We start from the raw sequence: 10,333 nt of genomic DNA on the forward strand, positions 1-10,333 counted from the left end.
AGCCTCCGCTGAGTTTATTCACCTTTCCAGGGGTGACTTTTACAGACCAGCTCCTGCCATCTGCACCTGCTTCCTCCCGCCCCCATTCAAATATTTCTAAACAAGTTCGGCTGTTGCTATGATCACATGGTATTAAACTTGCTTGTCACTTTACAGACAAGTCTGAAGACAAGGTCCCTGCCCCGAGGGACTCAGCTGTCTTCATAGATAAAATACAGAGGAAGGCTGGGAAAGGGGAAATGCGGCATGAAAGCAATGTGAGTGAGCAGGGATATAAGGCCAGTCTTGTTAGTTCCATTATCTTTATTTTGTTGTTAACGTTTGTTTTAATATCACACGGTAAGCTAGGTAGCTTTCTTGATGCTTTTTGAAGGTGTATGGAAAACAACAATTGTCTTTACTATTATTTAGGGAAGAAGGTTTGTTGTGTTTTGTTGCTTGTTAGGGGAACTTTTAAATTATAGTTTAGAGGTTAAAGAGTTATTGATGATGAAGAAAGGAATAGTTGAGTTGGGAGGGTTGTTTTGTTTTTGAGGTGACAAGCCCATATTTTGTGTTGTATTTTTATCCAACATATTTAAGGATCTGGTGTTGTCTTAGTTACAATTTATCTAAAATTTCATGTAGGAGTCCAAGTCTGAGTTTCTAAGTTAATATGTGCATTCCATATAATAAGTCTGTTAATGGTATACAAAGTGTCATAAACTAAGTAGATTTCTTCACACCTGTATAACAATTTTCTTTGTTGTGTGGTACTGCCATTACAGGGAGCCTGATACTGTGACTTTCACTTTTATAACATTTTAAAGTATTTGGGGGAAAGTTATCACATTTTTTGTTCAGCTTTAAAATGCTTTTATATAACGAAACTTGCAACTGGAGGAACTATGTTTAATACATATCTCACACATTTTCTGCATTTAGTTTTATGAGCACTATAAAAAGAATTGTTATCTAGTGATTATCTGTGCAATGGGCCTTATCCAAAACCCATTGAAGTCAACAGTAAGACTCCCATTGACTTTACTGGGCTTTGGATCCAACCCATACCATGGTCCAGGTTTCTAATCCATCCACGAAAATATCATATCTCTTGCAAAGATTTGAATAGCATCTGTTTGTATCCAAGCAGACAATGGTGCAAGTTATACCTGATATGTGAACATAGAATACTTTAGATCATATCCATATTAAATTATTTCTTAAAAACAATATTTATTATACAACAAAACCCAACAAACTTAGTTACAAAGTAAATCAAAGCTATGCTGTGTATCCCAGTTGGTGTTATGGAGCAGTTACTCACTAAAAGAACACACACATTTCATTGTAAGTAAATCCCTCTCCCTGGCTCAGAATTATTTCTGTCTATACTTTGGGATTGGAATATTACAGAATGTACATGTGGAAAATATAACCTCCTCCACTTCCTGCAGAGAGGAAAATGTTACACTCATGTGTAATTATTATTCATGTTGTTATTAAATATGCAGAATAAAAACTGAGAATAGGGTTAATAATGAGCACAGGTAGGAGTGGTTAGTTAAAGTCTATCCAGTGCTATGAAGGAGTAAAGTGCTACCCGGGAGGTTATTGTTATTTATTGTACATTGAACTTCCCAGAAAAGCTGCATACAAGAGAAGGGTGAGGGAGTTGCTGGGATGTGCCCTGTGCCATGGTGTGCAGACAGGGGGCTGCTGGCCTGGGAGACTGCCAAACAGCGGCGGTGTTAGGCAGAGGAGGTTTCTCCTTTCCCAGAGTTTGGGTCTGATATAATCTTTGTGGCAGTGAAGTTCAGAGACACCCACCCACGGCGGGGATGTCAGGCAGCCCTGGCTCAGGTCAGGCCAAGCCAGGAGCCAGACCGCAGACTCGCCTCGCACGGGAGCCAAGAGATCGCGGCTATACATAGTAACAGGGAAGCTGCAGCGCTGAGTCTGTTTACAGCAACAAACAGAGCCTCGGGCGCAGTCTCCAAGCAGGGAACGTCACAGAGCCAGGCTGGGATGATCCTGCTGGCAGCAGCTCCTGCTGTCTGAACTCATGGGCTAAAAGCAGCGCCTGATGCTGCGGCGCGGTCACCCCCATTCTTAGAGATCTGGGCCACGGGGGCGGGGGAACCGGGCCAGCGGCTATGTCAGAGCAGCAGTACTGGCGGCCCCATTACATCGATTCTTCCCGCGGGTGGAGGGGAGCTGCTCTGACCTCTTCTGCAACCCCTGCCCCTGGATAATCTTGCTCTGTCCCTGGGGGCTGGGCTCCTCCAATCCTGCCCCAGCGACAGGGTAGCCAGAGACCTGATGCAACCCCGGATTACTACCCCGGCAGTGTTCGCAGCTGACCTGGCTTCTTTCAGGCAGAGGGCAGAGCTGGAAAAGCCCCTTAAATTTTAGTCCCACTCCCATCTAGTGTATGACGGGGCTCTGGGCAGAATTGGGCCAAGCAAAGTGGGGCTGAACATCGCTGCAGACTAAGCTCTGCGGGGCAAGGAGCTTGATCTTCGTTCTTGTCTGTAAAACAGCCGTAGAAACAACAGGCCAGTGAAAGATCATCACACCCAAACCTTGGCTTCATTAGCACAAAACTGAGCAGCCAGGGTAAATATTTGCTGCTGGGTCCTTCCTCTATTGGGCTCCCAGCCTGACTCCCCCTCTATTGCCAAGGAGAATTGTATTCTATTCTGATGTTTATATCAGACTAATCCCCATGGTATCTGAATGCCTCTAATGTAGATACTTTGAAATCCAAGTTCAGCTTCTGTGTATTTAGAGGAGTCTTTCTATCAGCCCAACTACTTTCCGAGATGTATCCTTGCTGTAAAGTACCAAGAGATGCTCACTAGACAAAACAAACCATCAAAGAAGGGCCTAGAAGGGGGGAAGGGGAGGAGGATTCACTTAGCTGAGATCACAAAATATTTGTTGACAAGACATGTGTTTGGTGCCTGCAGATGGAAGCTGGTTCTTCCCATCTCCAACAGCTATTGTGTGTACTCTGTTTGTATCAAATGGAAAGTACTCAGACGCTGCACATATCTAGCATGTGTCTATGAAGACAAGGAAACAGGGAAACCGAAACACATGACGTGGGTTTGTTGTTTCCTCCGAGCGTGGTGCGCATACATTTATACCACAGCATGTGAGAGACAAAGGAGAAAGGCAACTCCTGTCAACAAGCACCGCCATGGAGACAAAATATAGTCATAGCATAAAACCACACTGTCCACATGGCTGGGCCTGAGCTCACTGCTTGCATGGCCAAGTTTGTTCTTTCTGCTATGACATCCTCAGCTCACCACCACACAATCTGTATTAGCATAGCAGTGCCTAGAGGCTCCCCAAATGAGATGGTGCCACCACTGTGCTAGGTGCTGTACATACATATACCAGGAGACAGTCCCTGCCCTAAAGAGCTTACATGGCCACACAGTACACAGAAGATTGATGGTAGAACCAACCAGGAGTAGAACACACATATCCTGAGTGCCAGTCCAGTGCCCTGTCCGCTGGATCAAACTGCCTCTTTACACAGCTGGGACAACAAACACTTTTGTGCCATCTCTGTGGACAGGGCAACACAGCACCAGGCTGTCCATGTGGCCAGGCCATCTTTAGCTTGGCCATCATTTACATCTACATTTATACAAGATAAAGGTCCAGAGGCTATAAAAGGTGGAAGCAGCCCCCAATGGCAGCCTGCACCATGCACACCCAAAGTGAAGGGCGGAAGGAGTGAGGAGATTAGTGGTTCAAAGGTTTTGCAGGGGAGGTTAAGACCAGAGCCTACTTTAAACTGCTGCAGCTGAATTCCATCTCCTCAGCCTACAAAGTGCAGAATTTAGCACTGGAACTTTTATTGTGTGGTCTGTTTTCAATCCTTTTCTTATTTTTAGTTCATATGTGAGTTTGTTAAGGCCTTAAAGGCCACAGCAGAAAAGCACCCGAGGAATGTAGTACAATGTAATGCACTGTGTAAGTCAGCCTCTGGGGCTGGAGACAGTTAAGCCTAGTTTTTGCTGCTCACTGGGGGAAAGTTCACCCCAGTACTGTAGTGTTTCTCCTGGCACCTGTCAACTAACCACACAGAATGGAACCATGTTTCACTTTCCACATCAATATGGTGACACTAATGCGCCTGTAGCTAAACATGAGCTGTTGATTTTGGGGGTGTTCCAGGCTGTCACTGTGTGACAAGGGGACACTTTGCTTGCTGGAACTAAAAAAGACTGCCAGATTTAAAATGCTCTGCAGGACTGAAACATGCTGACTGAGAAACCAGTTACTGAATTACCAAGCTCCCTCCCTATCTGATTGGAAGATCCTATGGTGCTACAGATTGTAACAGTGGTAACCTACACTGAAAGCTTATCAGGGCTGGAACCATGTCTTTTATTTTTCTTTCAAATACTGGGCACACCTATGGCACTGTCTAAATAATAATTAATAATAATAGCAGCTGCATGTGATTGATTCTCTAAGGAGTAAACTGCTGCACATGGACACAGCTTGGCATCTTTTGATTAAACATTTAAATGGCACTAGTCAATTACCCAACAATTACACTGTGTAAACCTCCCTCCTATTCCCATCCTCCCCTTTGCCTGTTGTCATCCTCCTCTGTGCCATACTGTATCTTAACTAACTTAGAATTTCAGCTCCTGGGGCAGGCATCATGGACCCAATTCTCCATTCTTGCAAAACTGTGCTTGGCAGAGGAATGTCAGGGAGCAAGTCCTATTGGGTGCTGGGAAGTGGTCGGGCAGTTTAACCTACCCTGGAGTTTCCTGTATTCTCTATCCTGCTGTGGGCTCATCTAGCCTTAGGCCTCTAACCTACACTTAGCTACCATGACCCCGGGTGCTGTTCTACAGCCAATGGCCGCTGGAACACGAGTGTGCTCTAACCATACCTCCTTCTTCCCCTAACACATCCCCTGCCATGGGGGCTGCAAGGGGAGGTAGTGTAGAGACATTCTGATGGCTCTATGCCATCTGGTTAGTTCCTTGTGCAGGGGACTTTCACAGGGTTTTTTTCTGCTAGATTTTTGGCCCTTTTATGCCATCAGTGGTGATGCAAGGCAGCTGGAGCAGAATGGACAATCTGGCCTCATATATTTTATTTGTCTCTAGCGTGACATGCACACTCATGATGCTGCAGATAATAACCACGCATAGCCCTAGGGAATTAGAATCAATCCACCAGTGAGACAGGCCTAAAATATCTGAAATAAAATGCTCCCAAAACTTATAGAATCAGTCAGCACCAGAGAGATTAGACGGAGAGAGAAAGAAGGTGCTCACATACTCCAGTGACAGGCAGCAGTATAAAACCCTAAAATAGATAGATAACTTTATTTTCAGCTAAACAAACAAGGTAGTGATCCAAAGCTGGGAAACTACAGCTGCACCCTCTTCTCTGGATCACAAGAGGAGCATACAGCAAAACCCTGTGGACTCAAATAGTAAGACTTAGCCTTTATTTCATCCAAAGGTCTTAAAGCACTTTATGGCATTGGCTATGAGGTGATGGACTGGATGTTCCCAGTGCCACTGCATGTGCTTGCCAGAAGATCTTCACACCGTGAGCTTTTCTTTAAACCCCCAATCAAGACATCTTACAAGACCAGCCAAAGCACAGCCTATGCACTTCTATAATGAAGTCCCATAGCTGCCGTGATCTTTAGGCAGCAGTAGGGTGCTTGTGCAATAGGGCCAGGCTACTAAAATAATGCTACATTGTATGCTGAACTCTGTACTCTCAGGAAGTCATCCATCTATATTAGATATGAGAGCAGCAACACCCTTCTTTATTTGTTGCCAATTAGGTGTGGCCCTCTAGCAACAATATGGCAAAATGTTCTTAAGCTATAAAGGTAAGAAATCTTGAAATCAAGAAGAGACTGAGGCAGCTCAGCTTGGTTGAGGGGATCTTCCTGCAAGAGGGGAACAAAGTGGGAGAAGCCAAAGAAAGGGACAGGATGTCAAAGATTGTTGACACTTTTGTTTGGTACTTTTGTTTTGTTGGGGGGGGGGGGGGAGGCATCTTTTATTTGCCTCATCCAAAATTAGCTCTTCAGCAATATCAAAACCTAGAAAAGCTATTTACTGACACAAAGGGGCAACTGGAACCCAATTGACCTAAACCTAGACTATGGCTACTGATCCTCCCCAACCTTAAATTTCCCAAAGGGGTTGAGGCTCTTATCCTTCCAATGAAGCATGAAAAAAGAAATCCTGAATGCTGAGACTACAAAGTGCCCTGGAGAACTGCTCCAGAGGAGAATCATAGTCCTTTCAGAATGCACAAAGGGCCACAAAGCTGAAGATCTCCTGGGGGGAAAAAAATTCCAAGGCTTTGGCCCTGACTAGGGAAACAACCCTACTACACTTGAACAAGCCCCAAACCCTTTTCCCTCCTCCTTTCTATGCAGTTTTATATTTAGATACCAAGTTACTGAACTGGCTGCACAGGAGGAAGAATTTAGTGTTTAATCCAGACAAAAAAATCTTTTTTGAATTCTGCCATCACTCAGCTCACATGGTAGTGACCAAGCCATAAGACTTGGAGAGATTCAATCTCATTCATTCCAGGTTACAATATGGACCTTCAGTGGGGATTACACAAATTTGTTGGAGCTAAAAAGAATGGGGAGATTTGATGTTTGCTGCTTGTTCCAGATGAACTGCAGATCACACTGGACAGCAAGACTGAATATTATACAGACCCAGAGGCAGTCGTCAGCAGTGTGGAAAGATGCTGCCACTGCAGTAATAACGGCCTCAGCAAAGCAACAAGAGAATAAAGGAATAGACACAGCCGCAGCTAGAGTGAATGTCCCTCCTCTAGGAACGAACAGTGGAAAATCACCATGAGGAAACTGAAATTTGTTAAAAAGTATTTATGAACTGAAATAAATATGGATGAAACTTTTTAAATAGTTTATGGCTAACTTTATTGTGAAGAAATATACTTGCGCAAGAGACACTGAGTGATGCAGCCATCCCAGCCCCTTGGCTTTGATATTCACTGGACAATGCAGGGCACTTTTGTTTTGTTGGGGGAGGGGCATCTTTTGTTTTGCCTCATCCAAAATTAGCTCTTCAGCGATAACAAAATCTAGAAAAGCCATTTACTGATACAAAGGGGCAACTGGAACCCAATCGACCTAACCCTAGACTGTGGCTACTGACCCTCCCCAATTTTAAATTTCCGAGAGGAGTTGAGGCTCTTATCCTCCCAATGAAACATGTAGAATTTGATAGTCAAATGGCCAACCAGCTGCTCCCAGTCCAGCTCTCCCATCACTCCGCAGTGCAAAGCATGTGCTCACACAGGAAATACCCCAGAAATATCAATACAGCATCTCTGACTGCAAACCCCAAACCAGGGGAAGCTCAAAGCAGTCAGCCCTGGGTACATTACTTCATAGAATCGTAGGACTGGAAGGGACCTCGAGAGGTCTAATAGTCCAGTCTCCTGCATTCAAGGCAGGACTAAGTATTAGACCACCCCTGACAGGTGTTCATCTCGGCTTCCCCACTGTAAACAAGATACAGAACAGAGTCTCAAACTGCCCTAAAGGCTAATTATCTCCATTGGTCCTTAGCCTCTTCAAAGACAACAAAGCAGGCAACACATGCCTCACAAATTAGATAGGCGGCCCATAAGATCACCCAAGAAGGAATAGTCATTTCCTACTCAGCTAACTTAAAATAGGAGACCATGCACACAATAAAAAAACCAAAGAGCACAGACCTAGAAACTCAAGATACTGCACAACCTGCCCCCACAACCCAGACACAGAGGCTAATCTCCTGACAGCAAACCAAGGATTAGACTTATTTGACATCATGGGCTGTAAACAAAAATCTGTCCTCAGTGATCCCACAGCCTTTGTGATGGGGGAGAGGGAGTTAACAGGGGTGTAAAACATGGCCTCAAATCAGCAAACTATGTACTACACTAAAGTGTCAATACAATGACAAAAACAAGCAGATCTGTGTGCCTGCTCCACTGCAAGGAATCGCCCAAAGTACAAGCCTCTCAGACTGCACCAGATCTAGACCCCACCACCATTGTAGAGCTAAGGACAGTTGCAACTCTAAGGACTTTTCTGTCACAAAGGACCAATTTCTTCTGTGTTCCTGATACCCAGCTGCATCCAGTCCTGTGTTCAGCTCCCTGCCTGCAGTGTCTCTATGAACCCATTCAGCTTTGCAGTTAGTATAGCGAAGAATAAAAATGTATGAAAAAAGAAAGAAAATCCTATTGTAAGAGGCCTGGGTGGCACCAGGGACCAGGACAGGGACAACAGAGCCTTTCTAGTCTACTTCATCATTTCCAAGCCAGTCTCTTGTTGGGTAGACAGAATGGCTGGACTAGTTGGTAGGGATTTAAATTCTTTACTATTTCATGGCTACTTGGTAGCTCATTTGAATGTGAAATGATTGGGGGTCTGACTCCTGTTTCTAGCTGACAGCTGTTCAGCTCACCCACAAACTCCTCACTGGCCCCTTTTTGGAAAGTCTCAGCAGAGGGCCAAGGACTGAATGGGCATGGGCCCTAGAGGCTGAACTCCTCTCTCACTTTGGAGGTGGCCCCTCCAGGGCCAGGGTGAGGCACAGTGGTAGGGCAATGTGTAGGAAAGTTTGCCTTTTCACTGCTGTAGGACTACCAACTAGGGTGACCAGATGTCCCGATTTTATAGGGACAGTCCCGATTTTTGGGTCTTTTTCTTATATAGGCTCCTATTACCCCCCACCCTCTGTCCCCATTTTTCACATTTGCTGTCTGGTCACCCTACTGCCAGTGCTCCAGATTCTTTTGCGAGTGACAGGTTTTTGGGTGGGCAGGACCCTACTCTTGCAATGATGACAGAAGATCCAGCCCCCTAGTGAATGGGAGCCCTAGTGAATTTGAGTTGTCTGCCCGCATCCTGAGGCTGAACAACTAATCTGAACTGCTGCAGGCAGAGTTCTTTGTCTTCTCCTTAGCAACCCCAAGCCATTCTCACAGGGGTTGGGGGGAGGAGAGAGTTGAAGAGCCCAGTAACTCAGGGGGGCTCTGCTTGCTCCTCCCCTGTGAGCAATGGGGACAGGACAGTTCCTCTGCTCCTCCCCCTCCCTGCAGCACTTGGCCTGGGAAGGGGCAAAGGGCAGCTTAAGAGCCCCTGGAGCTGCCTCCTCTCCAGCCTGGAAGGGTGTGAGGGGATCCCCACTGCAGCCTTCCCCTAGGCCTGGAAGAGGGGAGTGAAGAGACCCAGGAGGAGCAGAGGTGAGGCTGGGGAGCAGAACTGTGATAGGGCTGAAAAGCTGGGAGTTTAGGGGGCTGATGGAGGCTGATGGCAGGCTAGGCACGTGTGGGAACAGGGGGATGGGCAGAACAAATGTGGGGTCAGAACTCATGACAGGGCTGGAGGGGCTGAGGGGGCAGAACTGATGTGGGGCATGGAGGGCAGGATTTATTTGAAGGTTGGAGGGCAGAATAAATTGCTGGGCAGGGGATGGAGAGGTGTGGGGTTGAGAGCTCCTTCAGCAGGTGCCAAAATCACCGTACCCAATACATTTTGGAGAACAGGTGACACTAATTTTCACACCCACACTGGGGATGGGCAGGGGGAGTTCAAAAACCAAAAGATAGACTAAAACCACAATATAATCTTTACAAAAAAATCAGGATTTCTGGGGTCCGAGTCAAAATTTTTGGTCTCCTGAGGTTGGCAATACTGCTGCCTGGTTTGGGGATAAACAGCCCATCAGATTCCAGGGTTGTGAATCTGCTACCTAATTCACTGGCGTGAAGTACACCGTCATCCTGACAACTTCTGTGGGGAGACAAAAGCCTAAACTTTCTGTGCTTTGTGACTAAACAGGCACCGGCCTGGAACAGCTAGGAAAACTGGAGGGCTCCCCACAGCAGACATACCCAGGCAGGTATGTTACCCTTGTGTCTGATCATCTTCTTAATACTTCACCAAAGGGGGTCGTGTGTAGTTTCTACTGAAAATTAAGATCATCATGGTTATTGCAAGATGTTTGTATAGAAACTAGTTTAAGAGAGCTGTAAAATGTAGAATACAGTATTATGTTGCAAAACTGTTGAAGTGAGACTTGTCACCTGAAGTGAAGTGGGGTCATAGGCCTAACTCAGTAAATGCTGAAAACAATGGACATTTGTGGAGATAGCACTTTATTATGTCTGGCCAGGTGGAGACTTGAGCATTTGCAAAGATAAATGAACCCCAGCAGAGCTCTCCAAAGAGTGGGGCCCACTGGGCTGAGACAACAGTCTGAACCTATAAAAGCAGAAGAAATGGCACAAGTTGTTATCCATT

The sequence above is a fragment of the Emys orbicularis genome, chromosome 4 (assembly GCF_028017835.1).
Source record: "Emys orbicularis isolate rEmyOrb1 chromosome 4, rEmyOrb1.hap1, whole genome shotgun sequence".
NCBI classification, from domain to species: Eukaryota; Metazoa; Chordata; order Testudines; family Emydidae; genus Emys; species Emys orbicularis.